This window comes from Musca autumnalis, unplaced genomic scaffold (genome assembly GCF_047663935.1).
Source record: "Musca autumnalis isolate F117 unplaced genomic scaffold, ASM4766393v1 scaffold_1, whole genome shotgun sequence".
NCBI classification, from domain to species: domain Eukaryota; kingdom Metazoa; phylum Arthropoda; class Insecta; order Diptera; family Muscidae; genus Musca; species Musca autumnalis.
The window spans coordinates 62,188,232-62,209,160 of record NW_027411644.1 but is presented as its reverse complement, the minus strand read 5'-3'; the positions used below and the strand labels follow the sequence as shown (position 1 = coordinate 62,209,160).

General features: G+C 35.3%; 1 protein-coding gene across 14 annotated transcripts in view; it reads left to right on the top strand.

Annotated features, from left to right (window-relative positions):
- Positions 1-20,929, top strand: part of ttk (zinc finger and BTB domain-containing protein ttk) — a 119,117-nt gene that overhangs the window by 75,118 nt on the left and 23,070 nt on the right. For 2 of the 14 annotated variants that reach the window (XM_073977906.1, XM_073977946.1), the window contains exon 1: positions 12,279-13,016. The exons of 4 other annotated variants lie outside the window; for them this stretch is intronic. The gene's annotated coding sequence lies outside the window, so the exon portion shown is untranslated. Of the gene's footprint in view, positions 1-3,336; positions 3,484-11,026; positions 11,277-11,448; positions 11,933-12,278; positions 13,017-13,075; positions 13,191-20,929 lie in introns of those variants that run through there. 8 more of the 14 variants (XM_073977875.1, XM_073977972.1, XM_073977916.1 and 5 more) reach the window with 6 other exon arrangements.

Genomic DNA, 20,929 nt, shown 5'->3' with positions numbered 1-20,929 from the left:
AAGGAGTGTTCTAAATGAGCTAGATGTCGCTTCGATAAAAAGAACTTCTCGGCTTCCCCTCGAATAGTGATCCAAGACTTGAATCATTTTTCTTCCATCCATTTGATCCATTTCTCGGAGGGTGGGGTGTTGTATCGCTAAGGTCAACATCTTCAGGATAAACTCCTTCGCCTTTTCTCGGTTATCTTGCCAGCGGTTGTAGGAGTGTTATAAATGAGCTAGATGTCGCTTCAATAAAAAGAACTTCTCGGTTTCCCCTCGAAAAGTGATCCAAGACTTGATATCATTTTTCTTCACCCTGTACCACATCAAAGCATTAACCTCTAGGATGATGGGTACGGTGGAAATTAAACTGTCGTGTGGTACTCTATAGCACTCGGCCAATTCCTTAAGCCTTTCTAGAAACTCCACCAAGTTTTCTTCGCCAGTGTATTTCAGGTTCCAGCGCTACACAATATTTATGGTTTCGGAGTCGCACGCCTCTCTCCGGGAGGTTCTGGAACGGTCAAGTATTCCTTTATCATATCAGTTCTTTCCTCGGCACTCAATTCGTTTTCTAACTCCCAAAGAAAATTTTTGGTGCAGGTCTCCTGCCGCTTCTTCCTCATGAGGTCTGACAAATGCTTCCTCAAGTACCCGACTGTTTAACCTACCGTCGGCATTGCTGCCGCCTGACACTGCTCTACGAGATGCTCCTTGCTCAACAAATAAATCCAATCCAATGATTCTCCTTTTAACTTCTTATCGCATTTGTGACTCGATTCGTCGTCGTTGGCGGTGGTTTCGGGTTTTCCGCAGTGCGGCGCCCTACTCGGGCGCCATTTGCAACGTGGTTTTCTCGTCGGTACAAATGCACCGACCTTGTTTTGTATTTCGTGAGTTCTTTGTCAAATTTTCGAAATGTGAATACAAAAGTTTTTTTCGGAAAGTTTTTAATGCAGGGAAATGTTTTGCTTGTGACACCGTGGCGGAGGAGTAGCTTAGTACTTTTATAAAGTAAACTTATTCCATTTTGCTTCAATACAACTCGTGGTGAAATGTATACATAACAAGTTCGGGCCGGTCAAACTCGTCTTTTTACTTGGTTATTGTTAAAATTTCCCGATCCTCCCACCCTTTTTAGTTTATCTTCCCAAAACAAATCAACTTCGTATTGAAGGAAAAAACCCCCATCATTTAAAATGAGGTCATTTATTTTGCATATCCAGTTGTCACCCACCTCCTGCTTTGCTTTGCGCATTTCTTTCCTCGAAATTATGAATCACTGCAATTTTTAACTTAAGGAGTTACAGATATGGCCAATTAAAATTCAATACAAATTCCATGACATCAGCCAAAAAGGCACCACCAACAACAACAACACAACGGCACATTTTAAATCAGGTATCGGCACCAATACAAATGCATTGTTTGCGGCCTCACGCATACGACTCTCTCTCGCTCTCTCCACAAACAGCGTGTGCGTTAATGCATTGCTAAAATTAAAAATCATTGAAACAACCGACAACAGAACCTTCTTCTTTGACTTCTGAACGAAGACTGAGAGGTGGTTGTTCTGTTGTTATTCTCATCAAGGGCACGTGTGCCCCTTTTTGCCGAACATTGTTTTAAATGAAAACAGGCTGCAATTTCACCTGTACCCAGCTCTGGTGACAACAACAAAAGAACACAGTTACATACTAGTCTCTTCAGTTTTTAGAGCACAACTCTCCACTAATAGGGGGGGCTCTCAAACAAATTATAGTGGAGCACACTCTCATTCTCTTTTTTTTTTGGTTTTGTTTATTCTCTTTTGGGTGATCCCCAACGACTGGAAAATTGTTGTTATTGCCATGGCAAGTATCCATGCATGGATGTGTGTGTGCACGATCAAGTGTGTGCCTGCCTGCCTGTGCGACTCTATTGAAAATGAACAAGAATCACGCAATAGGGCAAGGCAAACAACAAGGCACAAACGGAATTTTTTTGTTTCGTTTTGTTCATTTCTCGTGTGGTTTGTTTTCAATCGTGGACTTGGTCGTCGTCATCATCATCACCACGATCCAAGTTGCTGGTTGTTGTGGTTGTTTGCCTAGCTTGTTTTCTAGTTCATTATTATGATCAGTTGTTGATGATCGTTGACAAGAGAGAGAGAGAGAGGGAGTAGAGAAACGAACCAACGAATTCGTCGAGTATCCACCATCCACGAAATACCTATGGATCCGTTGTTGTTGTTGTTGAAGCCTGTAGCTGCCTTTTTTATTGTAGGACAACGTTAATGTTTACAACGTCGCTGCCCTCTGCCAACGTCAGGTTTTATAGAGGAGGTCTACTTTATGAGTGTATTGTTGTTGTTTTCTATTGTTATTATTCGAAATGACTCCACACAAACATAGACGTTACGTTTCAATGATTATGGACGGATAGTTGGTACCCTCGTCCGCTAGCTTAACTTGACTGACGGAATGATGGTTGTTGGCCCGCTCGATCGATCGTTGGTTTGTGTGAACGAACGCGCACGGATATCTATGCCATTCTAGAGGTCTATTGTTGTTTAGCTGGGTGTGTGTGGGTTAGTATATGGGGGTTTTCAGAGTGTACTCTTGTTTTTCTATCGGCATTCAACCATCCGTTTCAAGAGCCGCTAAGGTTAGCTCCCTCTCTCCTATGTTTGGCAGGCAGTAGGTAGATCATATTTTTCTAATGTTCGTAGGTAGGGTCGTTGAAGGTTTTGAAACACTTTATTTGTCCTCCACCCCTGTGTTGTAACTCCCCACCCTTCATCCATTCAAGCTGTTGCTTACCCTTTGTGTCCCAGTGTGGCGATCATTAACGCAAGTGTATCTCTCCACTATTTATGGACCTGTAGTTCACATTTTTGTTGCTGCTGTCTAAGCTTCTTGATGAGTGTTCGTATGTAGGCGAGTAAGTGAGCGAGCAACTGCGACGATTGCTGCTGAGCTCTCAAATGTGGGGGCATTAGAAAAAACAATAATGACTTTGCACTAAAATATGCGTGTGTATGTGTGATCTTTGCTTGCTGTGCTGCGCAAAGGAAAGGCAGACAGACATTCAATGACAAAAGCTTTTTTCCCCCAAACACTTAGCTAGAGGATCGTTTTAAGCTCTTGACTATGACTAACTTACTTGCCCGCCAGCCTTTTGCCTCATTGACGGATGGTGGTGGGGTGGGCAGAGAAAGCAAAAAACTCGACACGACGATCACACAATCAACCCAACCACAACAGCAAGGGAGCGTAACCGCTTCAAACAACATTTTGTTGTTGTTGGTTTTGTCCATAAAAAAAAATAATTCTAAGGTGGGGATAATGAAATGCTAGACAAACATGGCAATGTGAGTAGGAAACGAAACATAGAAAACAGATAGAGTAGATAGATACCCACATTCATTAGAAGTGGAATTTGAAACAAACATAAAAAAGTAAGGAGGAAGAGGTAGGTAGGTGGTAGATGGAAATGAAGACTAGACTTGGCAATTTTAAGGTGGGTTTCAAATGTTAACATTTTATTTATTTTATTTTTCTGAATTTGTGAAAAACTAACAGAAAAAGGAGTGGCCTGAAAACACCCCAAATTTGTTAACTAACCAACAACAAAACTCCTCCTTTTTTCATAAACACATTTAAAAAATAACAAAACATCCCTGGCTTTATAAAAAAATTGCCAATTAATAACCCCTAAAAACAACCCTGATTTGTTTTCTAAACAAAAACAACAGCAACTTATCCTTTTATTTCTTTCCCCTTCTTTAAAAACAACCCACCAGATTTGAAATCCTCTCACTCATTTCAACTCTCCATTCCACAAAGCTCTCCTTTCAATTTGTTTGTTTTTTATTTCTTATCCACGTCAGCAGCAGCATCGCCACCACCACTTACCCCTTTTGCCACATGTTTTTTTTTTTCTTTTCCTTACCCAGCTTTCTAAACGTATTTTGTTGCTGTTTTTTATTTCTTTCGTTTCTTTATAAAGGAAATAGGAAACTAACAAACAGGTCATTTTTATTACTAACAGAGAGTTTTTATTACTAACAGAGAGTGTGTACAAGAGAGAGAGGGAAAATAACCACCACATAACGGCTTAATTTCTCATTATTATTAACTTAAACAAGTGTAGAGTTTTTGTGGAGAGAAAAACTTAATTACTCACGGTTCTTTTCCTAGGCAACTAACCAAAAAGAAAGAGTTGTTGATGGGGTGCAGGAATTTGATTATTGGGGATAAGGGGCGATTTTCAGGGAATTTCTATGCATTATATGTGGGTTTGAAATCGTGTTCTACAGGTTCTGACTTTTTGACCTTTTTTCTCAAAAATTATTTTAAGTGATATGTCTGCTTAGTCCCGGTCCACACTTAGAGCAAACTATCGATATCCCCAACATTAGATATTTCCAATACCTCCTCGGGTATTTTATGGATAAAATAAGTCCCTCTTCAGGACTTCTATGGATAAAAATGCCCACTTCATGTCTTCTATGGATAAAATAAGACCTATTCAGTTCTTCTAACGGTAGAAGAAGGCTTCTTCAGGTCTTCTATAGATAAGGGAAGACATTTTCAGGTTTTCTAGGATAAAAGAAAGCCTATTGAGGCCTTCTGTGGATAAAGGAAGACTTCTTCAGGTTTTCTATGGATAAAAGGCGGCCTATTCAGGTCCTCTGTGGATAAAGGAAGACTTCTTCAGGTCTTAATTGATTAAAAAGACATATTCAAGAGACCTCTTCAAGGCTATGGATAAAATAAGACCTATTCGGATCTGTTATCGGCAAAATAAGACCTCTTCAGGTCTTATATGGTTAAAAGAAGATCTTCTCAGGTCTTCTATGGATAAAAGAAAGCTTATTCAGGCCTTCTGTGGATGAAAGAAGATATCTACAGGTCTTCTGTGTAGAGAAGAAAACCTCTTCAAGTCTTCTAGGGATAAAAGAAGACCCTTTCAGGTCTTCAATGTATAAAATTAGTCAGGTCATCCATCTATGGATAAAACAAGACCTATTCAGATCTTCTAACGGTAAAATAAGACCTCTTCAGGTCTTCTATGGATAAAGGAAGACATTTTCAGGTTTTCTATGGACAAAAGAGGCCTTCTGTGGATAAAGGAAGATTTCTTCAGGTTTTCTATGGATAAAAGACGACCTATTCAGGTCCTCTGTGGATAAAAAGAAGACTTTTTCAGGCCTTAATTGATTAAAAAGGCATATTCAGGAGACCTCTTCAGGTCTTTTATGGATAAAAGATGTCCACTTCAGGTATTCTATGGATAAAAGAAGACATTTTCGGATTTTCTATCGGCAAAGGAAGACCTCTTCAGGTCTTATATGGTTAAAATAAGATCTCCTCATGGCTTCTATGGATAAAAGAAGGATTATTTAGACCTTCTGTGGATGAAAGAAGACTTCTTCAGGTCTTCTATGTAGAGAAGAAAACCTTTTCAAGTGTTCTAGGGATAAAAGAAGACCCTTTCAGGTCTTCAATGGATAAAATTAGTAAGGTCATCTATGGATAAAAAAAGATCTATTCAGGCCTTCTGAGGATAAAGGAAGTCTTCTTCAGGGGTTCTATGGATAAAAGAAGCGCATTCATGCCTTCTGTGGATAAAATAAGACTTCTTTAGGATAAGAGAAGACTTCTTCAGGTCCCCTGTGGAAGTCTTCTATAGGTAACAGACGGAGTATTCAGATCTTTTATGGATAAAATAAGTCCCCTTCATTTCTTTTGTGAATAAAAGAAGACATCTTCAGGTCTTCTATGGATAAAAAGAGACCTCTTTCGGTCTTCTATATAAAAAAAATACCTCTTCAGGTCTTCTATGAATAAAATAAGACCTATTCAGATCTTCTGGGGATAAAGGAAGACCTATTTAGATCTTTTAGGGTAAAAGAAGATAAAACAAAAAAATTTTAGGTCTTCTATTGAAAAAAGAAGGGCTCCTCAGGTCATCTATGGATAAAAGATGACTTTTTTAGGTCGTCTATGTTAAAAGAGAAGACCTGTTCAGGCCTTATATGAATAAAAAGACACCTCCTCAAGTATTCTATGGATAAAATAAGACTTCTTCAAGTGTTCTACGGACAAAAAGAAGACCCTTCAGGTCTTTTATGGAAAAAGACCGAGTCTTCTATGTATTAAAGAAGACCTCATCAGGCCAGGGATAAAGGACGGCCTTTTCAGATCTTTTATGGATAAAAAAGATAAAAGAAAGCATTTTTTAAAAAAGAAGTCTTCTACAGGTCATCTATGGATAAAAAGAAGACTTCTTCAGGTCGTCTATGGAAAAAGGTAGACCTGTTTAGATCTTCTATAGATAAAAGAAGTCCTCATAAGGTCTTGGATGATAATAGAAGACCTCTTCAGGCCTTCTACGTATAAATGAAGACCTCTTCAGACCTTCTGCGGATGAAAGAAGACTTCTTCAGGTCTTCTGTGTAGAGAAGAAAACCTCTTCAAGTCTTCTAGGGATAAAAAAAGACACTTTCAGGTCTTCAATGGATAAAATTAGTCAGGTCATCTATGGATAAAAGAAGACCTATTCAGATCTTCTAACGGTAAAAGAAGACCTCTTCAGGTCTTCTATGGATAAAGGAAGACATTTTTAGGTTTTCTATGGACAAAAGAGGCCTTCTGTGGATAAAAAGAAGACTTCTGCAGGCAAAAGGCATATTCAGGAGACCTCTTCAGGTCTGTTATGGATAAAAGATGTCCACTTCAGGTATTCTATGGATAAAAGAAGACCTTTTCGGATCTTCTATCGACAAAGGAAGACCTCTTCAGGTCTTATATGGTTAGAAGAAGATCTTCTCAGGGCTAAAAGAAGGCTTATTCAGACCTTCTGTGGATGAAAGAAGACTTCTTCAGGTCTCTATTTAGAGAAGAAAACCTCTTCACGTCTTCTAGGGATAAAAGAAGACCCTTTCAGGTCCTACTTACTTACTTAGCTTGCCCATTACAGAACATTTGTTCTATAGGCCGAACTAAGAAAAGATCTCCATTTCTCTCTGTCTATTGCTTCTCCTTCTGGAATACCGCGCCTTGTCATCTCTTCATCCACTTGTTTGCGCCATCTATTCTTTGGCCTGCCAATTCTGTGTACACCGCCAAGCGGCTCATATTTATACGCCTTTTTAGCGGGTTCATCATCGCTCATTCTTATGATATGGCCTAGCCAACGCAATCGTTGCATCTCAATACATTTAAATATATTGATGTCGTTGTATATCAGATTCAGCTCGTGGTTCATGCGACGTCGATATTCACCATCAACGCAGATTGGTCCGTAGATCTTTCGAAGAAGTTTTCTCTCAAAAACATCAAGCATCTGCTTGCGCAAGTAGCCAGGCTTCGGAACCATACATCAGCACGGGTAGTACCAGTGTTTTGTAAAGCGTTATTTTTGTTTGACGAGATGTGGCTTTGTTTTTAAACTGCTTACTTAAGCCAAAGTAACATATGTTAGCCAATACAATTATTCTTTTTATTTCACAACTGATGTCGTTAGTTTTGTTTACGGCGGTGCCGAGGTGGACGAAGCCTTTTCCTACCTCAAAATTATAGGAACCAACGTCAACGCATTGCGCATCGACACCATCAACTTAGTCTTCCCGCCGTTTACCGCCAGACCCACTTTAGCAGATTCTCCTTCGACCTTCATAAATGTATCTGTTACTTCTTTTACTGATCGTCCCATGATGTCTATGTCATCAGCATAAGCAAGTAACATGTGGCTATTGCTGTAGATTGTGCCACTTCTTTTGACGTTTGCCTCTCGAATAACCTTTTCCAGCAGGATGTTGAAGAGATCACACGAGAGGCTGTCTCCTTGCCTAAAACCTATTTTGGTACAAAATTCTTCGGAGAGGCTCTTTCCTATTTTAACTGAGAATCTCGTGTCAGTTAAAGTCATTTTACAAACCCGAATGAGTTTTGCGGGGATACCAAATTTAGACATGGCCTGGAATACCTTTGAACGTAGTGGGCTGTCGAAGGCTGCTTTATAATCGACAAAAACGTGATAGGTGTCGATCTGCATGTCTTGGGTCTTATCCAGGATTTGCCGCAGAGTAAATATCTGGTCAATGGTGGACTTGCCAGGTCTAAAGCCGGATTGGTATGGCCCAATTATCTCGTTGACCATAGGCTTTAGTCGTTCGCACAATATCCCTGACACGATCTTGTAGGCAATCGGGAGTAGACTTATGCCCCTATAGTTAGAGCATACAGTCTTATCTCCTTTCCTATGGATGGGGCACAGGATACTCAGGTTCCAATCGTCGGGTACTCGTTCTTCCTGCCTCCGGTTTTGAATAGATCGGCTGGTAAGCCATCGGCTCCTGCTGCCTTATTATTCTTCAGCCGGTTTATTGCTGTCTTTACCTCATCTTGGTTTTGATTGGATCTGTGGTATCTTCGTCGTCTTCGCTGGATACCAACAGGTTTAAAAAATGCTCTTTCCATATCCTGAGCACACTATCTGTATCAGTTACCAAATTACCCTGCTGGTATCTACAGGAGGAGGTGCCTGTACCAAAGCCATCTGTTTGATGCTTCACTTTTTGGTAGAATTTTCGGACTTCATTCTGGCTCCTGTACATCTCGATTTTTTTACACTCCCGCTTTTCCATCTCTCTCTTTTTCCTGCAGAAAAGACGTTTCTCCTCTCTCCTTTTCGATACCTTTCTCGTGCGCTACGCGTTGCTACGGACTGTAAAGTAGCCCTATATCAATGGTGGGCAAATTGCGAGAGACTCATGTATTTTTTTACACTTTTGTGTGTGAGGCAGAGCATTTCTGCCCATCAGTGCCCTATATGCCGCATTTTTCTCTTCGGTAGCAGCACGACACTCCTGATCAGAGTGAGGCAGAGAACATTTTTGGGTCTCTCTTGTGCTCTCAATGAGCGTAAATTTGTTGTTGTTCACAACGTGTTAGCGTGTAGAGGCTGTGAGCGATAACAAATTTACGCTCACTTAGAGCACATGGGCTCTCTTGTGAGTCACAATGCCTTCCCCTGCTCCTGATCATACCATGGATTCCTTGGTTGAGGTCTTTGGTATACAAGTATGGATTTTGCGGCTGTTTGCATAGAGTGGGCAATATTTTGCCATTGTGTTGTTATGTTATCGGGACAAGGTGTGCTCTCATTAAGCAATCGGGCTAGTTGATTGGAATATGCTGTGGCTATCTGTTGTGTTTGCAGCCAACTTCCGTGTTGTGTCTGTTCGCACTTTGTTTGCTATGTTTAATCCGGTACATACTTTTGCTGCAACAAGGTAGTGGTCCGAGTCTATGTTTGCACCTCGGAACGATCGTACATCCAACACGCTTGATGCATGTCTTCCATCTATCACAACATGATCAATTTGATTACTTGTTCTTTGATCTGGAGACAGCCAGGTGCCCTTATGAATATCGAGATGATTAAATCTGGTACTGCTAACTACCATGTTTTTTGCCGCTGCGAAGTCTATCAGCGTCATACCATTGTTAGATGTCTCACTGTGGAGACTGATTTTTCCGACTGTTGGGCCAAAGATATTTTTCCAATTTTGGTATTAAAATCGCCTAGAATGATTTTAATGTCATGGGCAGGGCAACGGTCATATGTTTCTTCTAAGCGCTCGTAAAATATATCTTTGGTCTGTTCGTCCTTTTTTCAGTGGGGGCATGAGCGCAAATAAAGGTGTTGTTGAAGAATTTAGGTTTTATTCGAATTGCAGCAAGTCTTTCATTCACTGGGGTGAAGCTGGATACCAGATGTTTTAGTCTCCGACTAAGTACAGCTATAATACAGTGCGTCACCTTTAGGTGTTGTTGTGATGCCTTTCCCAATCCATAGTATTTCCTGTATGACAGTAATGTCGGCAATGTCGGCCTTGTACTTTTCAAGTACATCTGCCAATGCGAAGACTGCACCTTCTCTATAAATAGTGCGAACATTCCAGGTGCAGATTCAGTGATCATGGTCCTTAAAACGTTTGCGGGGTTCGTCAACTTTAGAGGGGGTTGTTTTTCTTTTCTTTCGTTTTTTCATAGTAGGCTGCTTTTTTTCTAGGGGAGGGTTACTAACCCGACGCCCAAACCCAAGTTATTAACGTTCTTATGGGTGAACGCGCGGCACATGTTAGCTTACTACCTTTAACGGGTGTTAAAGGCAGTTCCCCAGGTGACACCACGGGGAGGTCAGTGTCCACTTGAGATGAAAGAGGGACCAAGATAAATCCTGGGCTTTGCCATGTTAAAACCTGTCAGGACCGTTCCTTGGTATCTCCCATCCCCTACGTCACCCATTTGGTTTAAAATATTTAAAGTAACAAAAACAATTTTCATACATTTTCGGAAACAGCTGACTTTCTTGCAAGTTCTGACAAAATGCTGCAATTTTTCTTGCCTGACAGAGTAAAATTCACTGAGAGAAGTTGCTGAATCTTGCTGAGTAATTATTGTTGGGAAAGTTATCGTACAGACCTATTTTTCGTACTGTATCTACACTTTACTTAATTACTACGGCCAAAACAGAAAAAGGCAAGGCGCTTCAGTATCATTTAAATTCCTATGTTTCCAAACTCAATCTAGGAAGTTCATTTCAATCTACACATTTCTTCATCTCCATAATTATATTTACATTTCTAATGGCATTTACAGTTAAAATGGCATTAGAAATAAACAAGTCGGAATGAATAGCAGCAGCAGCAGCAAATTCTTCCCATCATTAATTTTAGTTTAAAGACCCAGTCTGATTTTTAGTTTCTATTTCATTCTTCGTTTATTTTGTTAGTTGAAACCCTAATTAGATTTCCCTCGAAAACAAAAGAAAAAACCTGTTGCAGAGAATTCTACTACCCTAATAACAATAACAAAATAATACACATTCTCTCGCTCTCCCTCTAACTCTCCAAATTTCCTTGTTTGCCATGCCAATTAGAATGGTGGTGATCGTCGTCGTGTTTTTGAGAATGATCAGAAAAAAACACGAGAGCTTAAGTGTAGAGTTGCTCTCTTTCGCTCTCTCCCACCCTAGTTTTTTTTTAACAGAGTGGCTGCTGAGAGTAGCCAAGCATTGTCTTGCTGCTGCTTGTCGTCGTGTGTTTCTTTTTACGTAAAAGGAAAAGGAGACCACATGACAAACAACAACAACACACACACTACAATAATAAAATACCACCATACACACACCACTACATGACATGGATTTAGAAATCACAAAAATATTATTATGTGAAATTGGAATATCCCCTTTATGGAAGAAGAAGAAGAAAAATAAAGTAGAAACATTACTGAGTGGTTGGTTGTGGGTTGGATGATGGTGGTTGCTTTTTAGCTGTTGTTGTTGCTTTTAAGAGGATTTACTTATTAGGAGTCAACAATGTTAGTAGAGGACAAACGCCGCGACTGCACTGCCGACGCTGCGCCAATAAAAGTTATTAAAAAAGGTGGTGGTTGTGTGTGCTTCACATTGGGGCTGCTTTGCTGGCAGCCTAACTAAGTAGGAATAAAACAGCAACAACAAAAACACTAATGTTATTTGGTTGCCGATGGCAACAACAACAAACAACGACCGACATCCATCCACGACGCGACTTGACTCTGACTACGAGACGTTTACGACGAAGGCAAACACACAACCAACCAACGAAGAACTACTACACAGCTCAACGGATTTGTGTTTGGCCTAAGCGATCAATGAGGAGCAAAGAGGATTGTCAGTCATGGTAGTGGTGTCGTAAAGGAGAGTTCGTACGGATCCTAAAAATAAAAAAGAAAATTAAAACGAAACGAAAACAAATTCTATACACCAAAAACCAAACTTAAGAATTTTTACAAAAGAAAAATCTGTTTTAAAGTGTCTAAAAAAAACAAGTGTATTTCCAAAAAAACAAAACAATTTTTCACTTTCCATGGATATAATTTTGTGAAATGAAGTGGCAAAATTGAAAAAAGTAAGCTCCCTGAAAAATAATTGTATAAATTTATTTAATTAATGAGAAATAAGAAAAAAACTATTGCAAGTGAAAACTCAAAGTGCAAAGTTGAATTTTATTTTTGAATTCCTTTTTTTGGAGAATTTTTAAAAGGGAAAAAAGACTGAAAATCTGGCCCATGAAAATGTCACCCAACCACTCCCCACCCCTTAAGTGAAAAATTAAATGAAAAAATAAAAAACTGTAACGTCATTAAGTGATCTAAAACAACGGAGGATGGCCCCACAATATAAATTATATGAATCTCTCCTCGAAATTAAATAAAAATACCCCTACTACTCTAACTCTCAGGGACTTGGCACTCTTTTTTTCGATATGATGGGGGCCTCTCATTCAACAGTCTGAAATAAGAAGAAAAAAAAAACAAAAGAAAATAATAACACTGAGCGCCAACAACACACCAACTAACCATTGGGGAGAATTATTTTTCATTAAGTAGAAAAAATATACTCCCTCTCTCTTTCTGGCTCACCCAATGTGTGTGTGGCTCTTTTATTTTGGCCCCATATGATTTGCCATGCACACACAATCATTTGTTTTTTGGAGAATTGTTTATTCATTGAGACCTGTTATTCTCCTTCACAGTCACTCTCTCTCACTTGAAATTCCCCCCATATGATTTGCCAACAATAAGGGTTTCAATGCTGTTCTGCCTCTGTTGCTGGCTCTGCTGACGTTGTTGTATGCCAGCAAGCCTCGTAGTAACCTAGCAACGTCGTCGTGTGGTTTGCTTGATTGCTTGACTCCTCTCAGGACTCACACCACCACTCACTCACACTGAGTTTAAAATAGTTTTTTCTTTACGCATTACCGTACATTCGCTGTTGTTACTCGTGACTGAAAGGACGTGCCTGCCTGCCGTTGTCGTATCGTGTTGTGGCCATCTATCTCTGACTCTTACACATCCATCCATTCGTTGTTCGTCCGTTGTCGTGTGTGAGTGATGTTGAGTAGTATAGTGTCCACCTTACACAATAATAATAATAGCAACAACAACAAGAAGAAATAATAAAAACAATTTATTACATACCCCCCAAAAAATGTAAGAAAAGCAACAACTATGCATCCATTTGATTTGTTTTTGTTGGACAATATTTTGTTAGTTCAGTGAGTGTTTTTGTTGTATGAGAGTATCGTGCCGTGGTTTGATCAGTGCTGCATGTGTTTGCAATGCATTTCAAAATAAGAAAAAAAGCTCTTTTGATTGAGAAAAATTGTAATGAAATAACAAAAATGACACAGAGAATGAAAATAAAACATAGAAATAAAATTAATAGTAATAAAGGGAAAATTAGAAAATTATTATTAAAAATATAAACAAATAAAATTGTGATAAACGAAGAGAAAGAAAATAAGAAAAACTTGAATTAAAAAGGAAAAAAGAAAAACAAAAATAAATTAAAGTGTGATAATCAATAAAATATGTAACAAGTAAATAACAAATTAAAAAAACTTTAAAACTAAACTAAAAACTGGAAAATTTAATTGAATAAAAAATATAGAAAAGTCTGAAAAAATAAAAAATAAATAAAATAAAAAACATAAAATGAAATAAAAAATAAATAAATTAAAAATATTGAAAATCAAAAAACTTAAAAACAGAAAATTTAATTTGAAAAAATAGGAAAATTCGGAAAAAATAAATATTTAATAAAATATGAAAAAATTAATAAAAATAAAAGTTTAAACTAAAAAAAAACCGAAAAAAAACAAATCAAAAAAGCTGAAAAAATAAAAAAAACAATAAAAATGGATACTTAAAAATAAAAATTTTAAGAAAAATTGTAGTTGGAAAAATAAAAAATAGGAAAATTCGGAAAAAATAAATATTTAATAAAATATGAAAAAAAAATTAATAAAAATAAAAGTTTAAACTAAAAACACTGGAAAAGACAAATAAAAAAAGCAATATTGGATATTTAAAAATAAAAAATTCACAAAAAATGTTAGTTGGAAAAATAAAATTTAAAAAATTAAAATAAAAAATTATACCTAGTTACAATAAATAAATAAATAAATTTAAAAAATATATATTAATAAAAAAATACAAAATAAAACCTGAAACACGAAAAAATAAATATAAACATAAGAACACAAAGAGAAAAAAAAAACATTTTTGTGTTTTAAGGGCCTCTTGATTAACATTTTCAAAACACCAATTGTGCAGTGATGTGTTGAAATAATTTTAAATTTAATTCCAAATATATAAATGAAAACAAAAAAATAATAAAAATATTCATAAATTGTTGATTCTTGCAGTTCTGGAACAGAGTGTTATTATTATTTTTGTTAAATTATCAAAACTATTCGTGAATACAACAGCAGCAAAAATGGTTTTAAAATTAAAAAATAACAATTTTCGGGCTTAAAGTTTAGTAAAAACGATTTTTCTGAAAAATTTTTTCCGGAGTTAGATATTGTTGCGCTGATCACGGAAATGTATAATTTTCTTTCCGACTTTTTGAGGGTTTTATGGAAAAATCCTGGTCCAAAAAACAAGTTTTTGGGTTATATCACCTGACCACCTGAAACTAACCTTTCCAATGATACCCATTTTGTAGCAATAGGTTCAGTAGAACCGGGTCTAACCCGGGTTTGTACCCGAACTTTCGGGTCCAATAACCGGGTAACCGGATCCGTCCCCCAAGAAAATTATACATTCCCATAATCAGCGCAACAATATCTACCTCTGGAAAAAATTTCAAAAAAATCTGAAAGTTTTTACTAAACTAGAGTTGTTCCAATTTTCGTAACAAATTGTACCAGCTGGGAGAGAGAGTATTCAATTAATGCCCAATTTTCTTTTAAAAAGTAATTTTCTATTAAGAAAAATTACAAAAAAAAAAAAAAAAACAGCAACAAGTGACAATTCTTTAAATGAAACTAATTTTCTCCAGTAAGAAAATGTTACCAAGGAGAGCCAATAACTTCTTCTGAGAGAGAGAGAGAGAGAGTGATTTGATTGATTACTGTCACATAAAAAAATTAGGTGAAATCAATTGAAAACATGTGTATTTACACAACATTAGGGTGGTATGATCATGAAAAAAGATGTTTATGAAAAATATTTGGATTAACTTTAGCGAAACTTCTCCAAAGGCTTGACATTTTTACCACATCAATTAAAATTAAAAAATGTGTCTTTACACAATATTAGAATATTAGGGTGTTGTGGCCATGAAAAATGTGTTGAAAAATGGCTTAACTTTAGCACTTCCACTCCGATTGTCTTGATATTTTTTACCAAAGATAGATATCGTAGCCCGGATAACAATTACCTACGTTTTTTGTGGGAAAAGCTCATATTTTTGTAAGATATGAGAAATAAAAATTTCAGAAAAATCGGAAGGTCGCATGGAAATCCGAATATTGCCAGATGGCTGTTGTATAGCCAATTTTCATTATTTTTATTTGTATCTCAATACGGCTAAAGTACATTTTATTCAAATATCGTTAGAATATTCAGAATTCATAATTAGAAAAACTTCAAGTTTATTAACATTTTGCATTTGTTTCCTGGTTTTCTTGGCTCTATTTTTCCAATAGGCTTTATATTTTACGGCTTAAGTATCGTTTAGTGGCACCTCTCGGATCGGGTTGAAATTTTCACAATAGGTAGTCCTTGGGACCCTGATCACAACGATATATAACTTTTCCGGGGGAAGTACCTACATACTTCCCGAGATAAATAGCCGGCCTTTAACAGGGGAATTTCCGCAATTTCGGAGGCCCATATCTCGGGAAGTATGGACTTCCGCAACAAATGTTGTATATATTTGTGATCAGGGAAACGAGATCTATATGCGAAAAGACATTTCATCCCGAACCGAGCTTAGTTGGTAAACTCAACTTATGCCATTTTTTTTTTTTTTTTCAAAAATGTATATAGGGCTTTTCCGGCTTATTACAATAAATACCTTCCTAGAGTTTTCGGCTAGTATTTAATTTCTAATTTTAGTTTCAACAAATTTTATTTTGATAAACAGTTAGTGTTTTCGGCTAGTATTTTATTTTTCATTTTAGTTTCAACAAATTTTATTTTGATAATAATAATTTTTATAATTTGTAATATGTATTAAAAACTTCTTAAAAATTTACTGTTTTAAAATAAACAGTTACCTAGTAAAGTTGTTCAAAAGTTACTGAATCCTATACTGCTCTATTTTATATTTTCTTTTTAATTTTCCATTCTCATTTTGGCAGTTTTATTGAAATTTTCCTTTAAAAACTTTCATCTTAAATAGGTATTTTTTAATAAATATAATAGGGTTGTCCCAATATGTTGTTTTTTTTTTTCAAAAAAGATTTCAATTTCTTTTTCCTTTAATTTTCATCTTCCTTTCAAATCATTTTTTTTTATAATTATTTTTTATTCATTGTTTTGCTTGTTTTTTTATAATTTTTTCAATTAAATTGTAATCGCAAATATTTTTGTTTTTATAATTATTTTTTATTTATTGTTTTGCTTGTTTTTTTTTTTAATTTTTTCAATTAAATTGTAATTGCAAATATTTTTTTTAATCAAAATGAAAGTGTCATCCCACTTTTTTGTTAATTTTTTGTTTTTTTTTTTATAATTTTTTTCAAAAAAAAATCAAAAAAGATTTCATTTTTGTTCTCTTTAATTTTCATTTTGCGTTCAAACAAATCAATTTTTTATTTTTATTATTTTTTTTTGTTTGTTTTATAATTATTATTGCTTTGTTTGTTCTTTATAATTTTTTCAATTAAATTGTAGTTGCAAATAATTTTTTGTTAATAAAAATTGAAGTGTCGTCCCACTTTTTTGTTAATGTAAGTTTTTTTGTTTTTGTATTTTTTAATTTTTTTTCAAAAAGTTTTTTTTTTAAAAAAAGGTTTCATTTTTTGTTCCCTTTAATTTTCATATTTCTTTAAATTCAAATCAATTTTTTATTATTGTTTTTGTTTTTTTTTTTTAATTATTATTGTTTTGTTTGTTCTTTATATATATTTTTTTTCAATTAAATTGTAATGCAAATAATTTTTTGTTAATAAAAATGGAAGTGTCATCCAACTTTTTTGTTAATTTGTTTTTTTTTTTTTTTTTTTTTTATACTTTTGGTAATTTCTAAATTGTTCAAAATAAAATTGAAAACACTGCCAATTTTATTGAAAAACAAATTTACAAAAATCAAAAATAAAAAAATTAATTTGATATTGCAATATTTTTAATGGGAAATTTATTTTTTAATAATGAAAAATTTCAAATTGATGAACAATTTTCAAATTTATGAAATTAACAAAATCAAATTGACAACGCTGCTAATTTTATTTAAGAAATATATAAAAACAAAAATAACAAAAACAAAAAAATTTATTGGACATTACAATATTTTCATTGGGAAATTTAATTTGGAACAAGTGTCATTTAGGGGCATCTCTCGGATCGGTCCGAAATTTTTACCATAGGTAGCCCTTGGGACTCTGATTCCAACGATATATAATTTTCCGGGGGCAAGTCCATACTTCCCGAGATATGGGTCTTGACATTTCGGACAGGGACAAATGTGGGCTATGCGATCAAAACTCTTAAATTGAAAGTGTTCTTAAGACTTTCTCCTATGGACAGGGACAAAAGTGGGCTACGCGATCAAAACTCTCTTTCAAATTGAAAGTGTTCTTAAGTAGACGGCCTTCGGCCGGGGATTTAAGACTTTCTCCTATGGACAATGACAAAAGGGGGCTACGCAAACAAAACTTTTTTGTAAATTTAAAGTTTCCTAAGTAGCCGGCTTTGAACAGAAATTTAATACATTCTCCTATAAACAGGTGTAAAAATAGGTCGCGTGCATAAAAGTACTCTCCATAAGCTTTAAAACGATGCCCATATTACCCACGTTAGAATTGTAAAATGTCAAGACCCATATCTCGGGAAGTTTTTCACTCCCGCCCGGAAAATTATATATCGTTGTATTCAGGATACCAAGGGCTATCTACTGTAAAAATTTCAGCCCGATCCAAGAGGTGCCCCTAAACGACATCTAAGCCAAAAAATATATAAAAACAAAAAAATAACAAAAGAAAACAAATAATTTGCTATAACAATATTTTTAAGGGGAAATTTAATTTTTTTATTAAAATTAAAGCGGACAAAAATTAGAATGTGTTTAGAAAAATATTAAAAATAAAGAAATTACCAAAAAAGGGGGACGACACTTTAATTTTTATTTAAAAAAATTATTTGGAATTACAATTTTATAGAAAAAATTATGAAAACAAAAAAAAAATTAAATTAACCAAAAAGTGGGACGACACTTTCATTTTTATTTAAAAAAGTGTTTGCAATTAGGTACAATTTAATTGAAAAATATATATTCTTGTAATCTAACGTCAAATTTCTCTTTTTTTTAATAAAATTGGGACAATCCAAAAATTAAAAAAAAAATATGTTTTTAAATTATTTAAAATTTTTTGTTATCTTTATTGACTTATTTTTGTTTGTTTATTATTTTTGTTTGTTTATTATAATTTTTAATTATTTTTAATTTTTAATTATTATTTTAATTAATTTATTTGTTTTTAAAAATTGCCATTATTCTCCTTTCCTGTTCATATGTGGGTATTTATTTCACATTTCCTTTAATTTTCCATTTAAATAACGCCTTTGACCCCAAATTTTCTAGCATTTTTATTATTTTTTTAAATTCCACTCGATTTGCATTACGATGGTATTTTTATTTTGTTTGTACTGCCCTCCAAAATGTTTTTGTTCATATTGGAGAGTTTTGTTAAAAGAGAAATCAATAGAGTTTAACAAAGAGAACTGATCTTTTAATAACCCTATTTTGTGTCGATGTGTTTTCATCATATGTGGGGATCAAAGGAGAAACATGAATTTTCATAGAATTTTTCGTTAATTCGTTTGTTCTATAACAGCAACGTTACAATTTTGTTCAGTAAACTCTCTCTCTCTCCATCATAACCTACAATCAAGATTTTTCTCATGTTCAGTGGATTTTTACAAACACAACTATTCCTTTAATAACCCTATTTTTCGTATCACTGTGTCTCCCAAAATCTTCTTCATTGAGTAAACCCGGACGAATGGGGCCCAATACGATGAACAACAGCAACAACATCATTATGTTGTAATTTAATTCATAGAATTTCTTGTTTATACTTTGTTCGTTACGTTCTATTACAACAACGATCGCGGTATTGTTTCGTATACCAATTCTCACTCTTTCCCTCTCTATTTCATTTTCTTTCCTTCGTACATTTTACAATTGGAAATTTTCTTGAGACCTCTCCTCTCATTGATGCTTAATTTCTCATTAATTCCTCGTTTTTTGTCGTGTTTTCTTTTTTTCTGACTTTTCCTGTGGGGCCTTTCACATACACTACTGTGCGCAAGTGTGTGTGCGTGTTTTTGAAACGTGGAACATGGACAAATGTTACGCCTTTTTGAGTTTCGTAATGTTTTGTTCGTGTGCACACTGAAAACCCAGCAAACCAATCGTACCGATATCGTAACGAAATCGGAACAAAATTCGGACGTTACGTCCGATATCTGATCCGAAATCGTAACGATATCTTAACGAAAGTTGTATGAAGTGGTTGACATAATTTCGGAACGAAATGTCGGAGCGAAATCGGATCGATTTCGATCAGAATTCGCTACGAAATCGGAAGAAAATCCTTGGGAAATTCGGAATTCGAATTTTTTCCTCCGAATTTTCGTACAGATTTCTGAACGATTTCGGAATAATGTCGTATGAAAATCTGAGGTAACTTCCGAACTTTCGTAAAGATTTCTGAACGATTTTGGGATAATTTCGTATGATTATTGAAGGAAAAAATTTTTCTCTAATGCCTCTTTTTTATTGATAAATTTGCTTTGTTATGTTTTTTATTGGAAGATTATAATTTCAAAGATATGTAATGATTTTCACTGTTGTTATCATTTTGTACTTATAGTAGAACAATGCAAACTTTGTGTACGAATATGTTGAGTCTATCAGCACTAGCTTGAATTATTATATGTTGCATTTATATTTAAAATATTTAAAAAATGTATATGCGAATTTTATAACCAACAATTTTGTTTTTCGACAACAAACTAAAATGTTGCTTGTTAGATATATACAAAAGGTGGTTGTTGTGCGAAGGGAAATTTGTTTCCGACATATCGGAACGAAATCTGAACGAATTCCCCTACGAAAAATCGTATAGAAATCGATACGAAATCTGAACGATTTTGTTTCCGAAATTGTTCCGATATGTCGGACATCCGACATTTGGTTTGCTGGGAAGACATGCCAAGTCTCGAAGCCGTCCGTCCCCATTGTGTGGCTTTGGCATACATACAAACACCACTACATAAATCAGTGATCTCCTTCCCCCATATGTTGCGTTGTGTATCATAGTACAATTTTACATCTAATGTTGTTTTTAGGCTGTACTTTAGGAAAAAAAAAAAACAGAATGGGGAAATCTAAGCCCTTTATGTATCTCTCGACCTCTCCCCATTAAGCTTGACTTTACATTGGGTGGCCTCATGTGTGTTTGCCCAATTGCCTGTGTAGTGTGTACATGTGGGGGTATAATAAAAAGCCCAGCTTTGTTGTTATTGCGTTTCACAATATGTAGTTTTTTTCTATATGGCGAGGACATTTGAAAAGAGAATTATGGTATTTACTAATGTGATGGGGGGAGGGGGGGAGGCCATTTTCAGTATATCTAACAGTATTTGATTGTTGTTGTTGTGTTGTGTGTGCTCGTTTGTTTGGTTGGTTGTGGGGATGCATTCATCTGTGACGTGATCTGTTTAAAATGTTTTTCTTTTTTTGTGGATTTTAGGATGGGTGTGTTGTGAGCCTTGGTTTTCCATACGGCTTTTTTCCCTCTTACTGGCTTGCTGCTGACTTGTTGATCATTTTAATGTTTATTCTCCTTTGTTGTTGTTACTGTAGTATGGGTTCTCTGGCTTTGTTG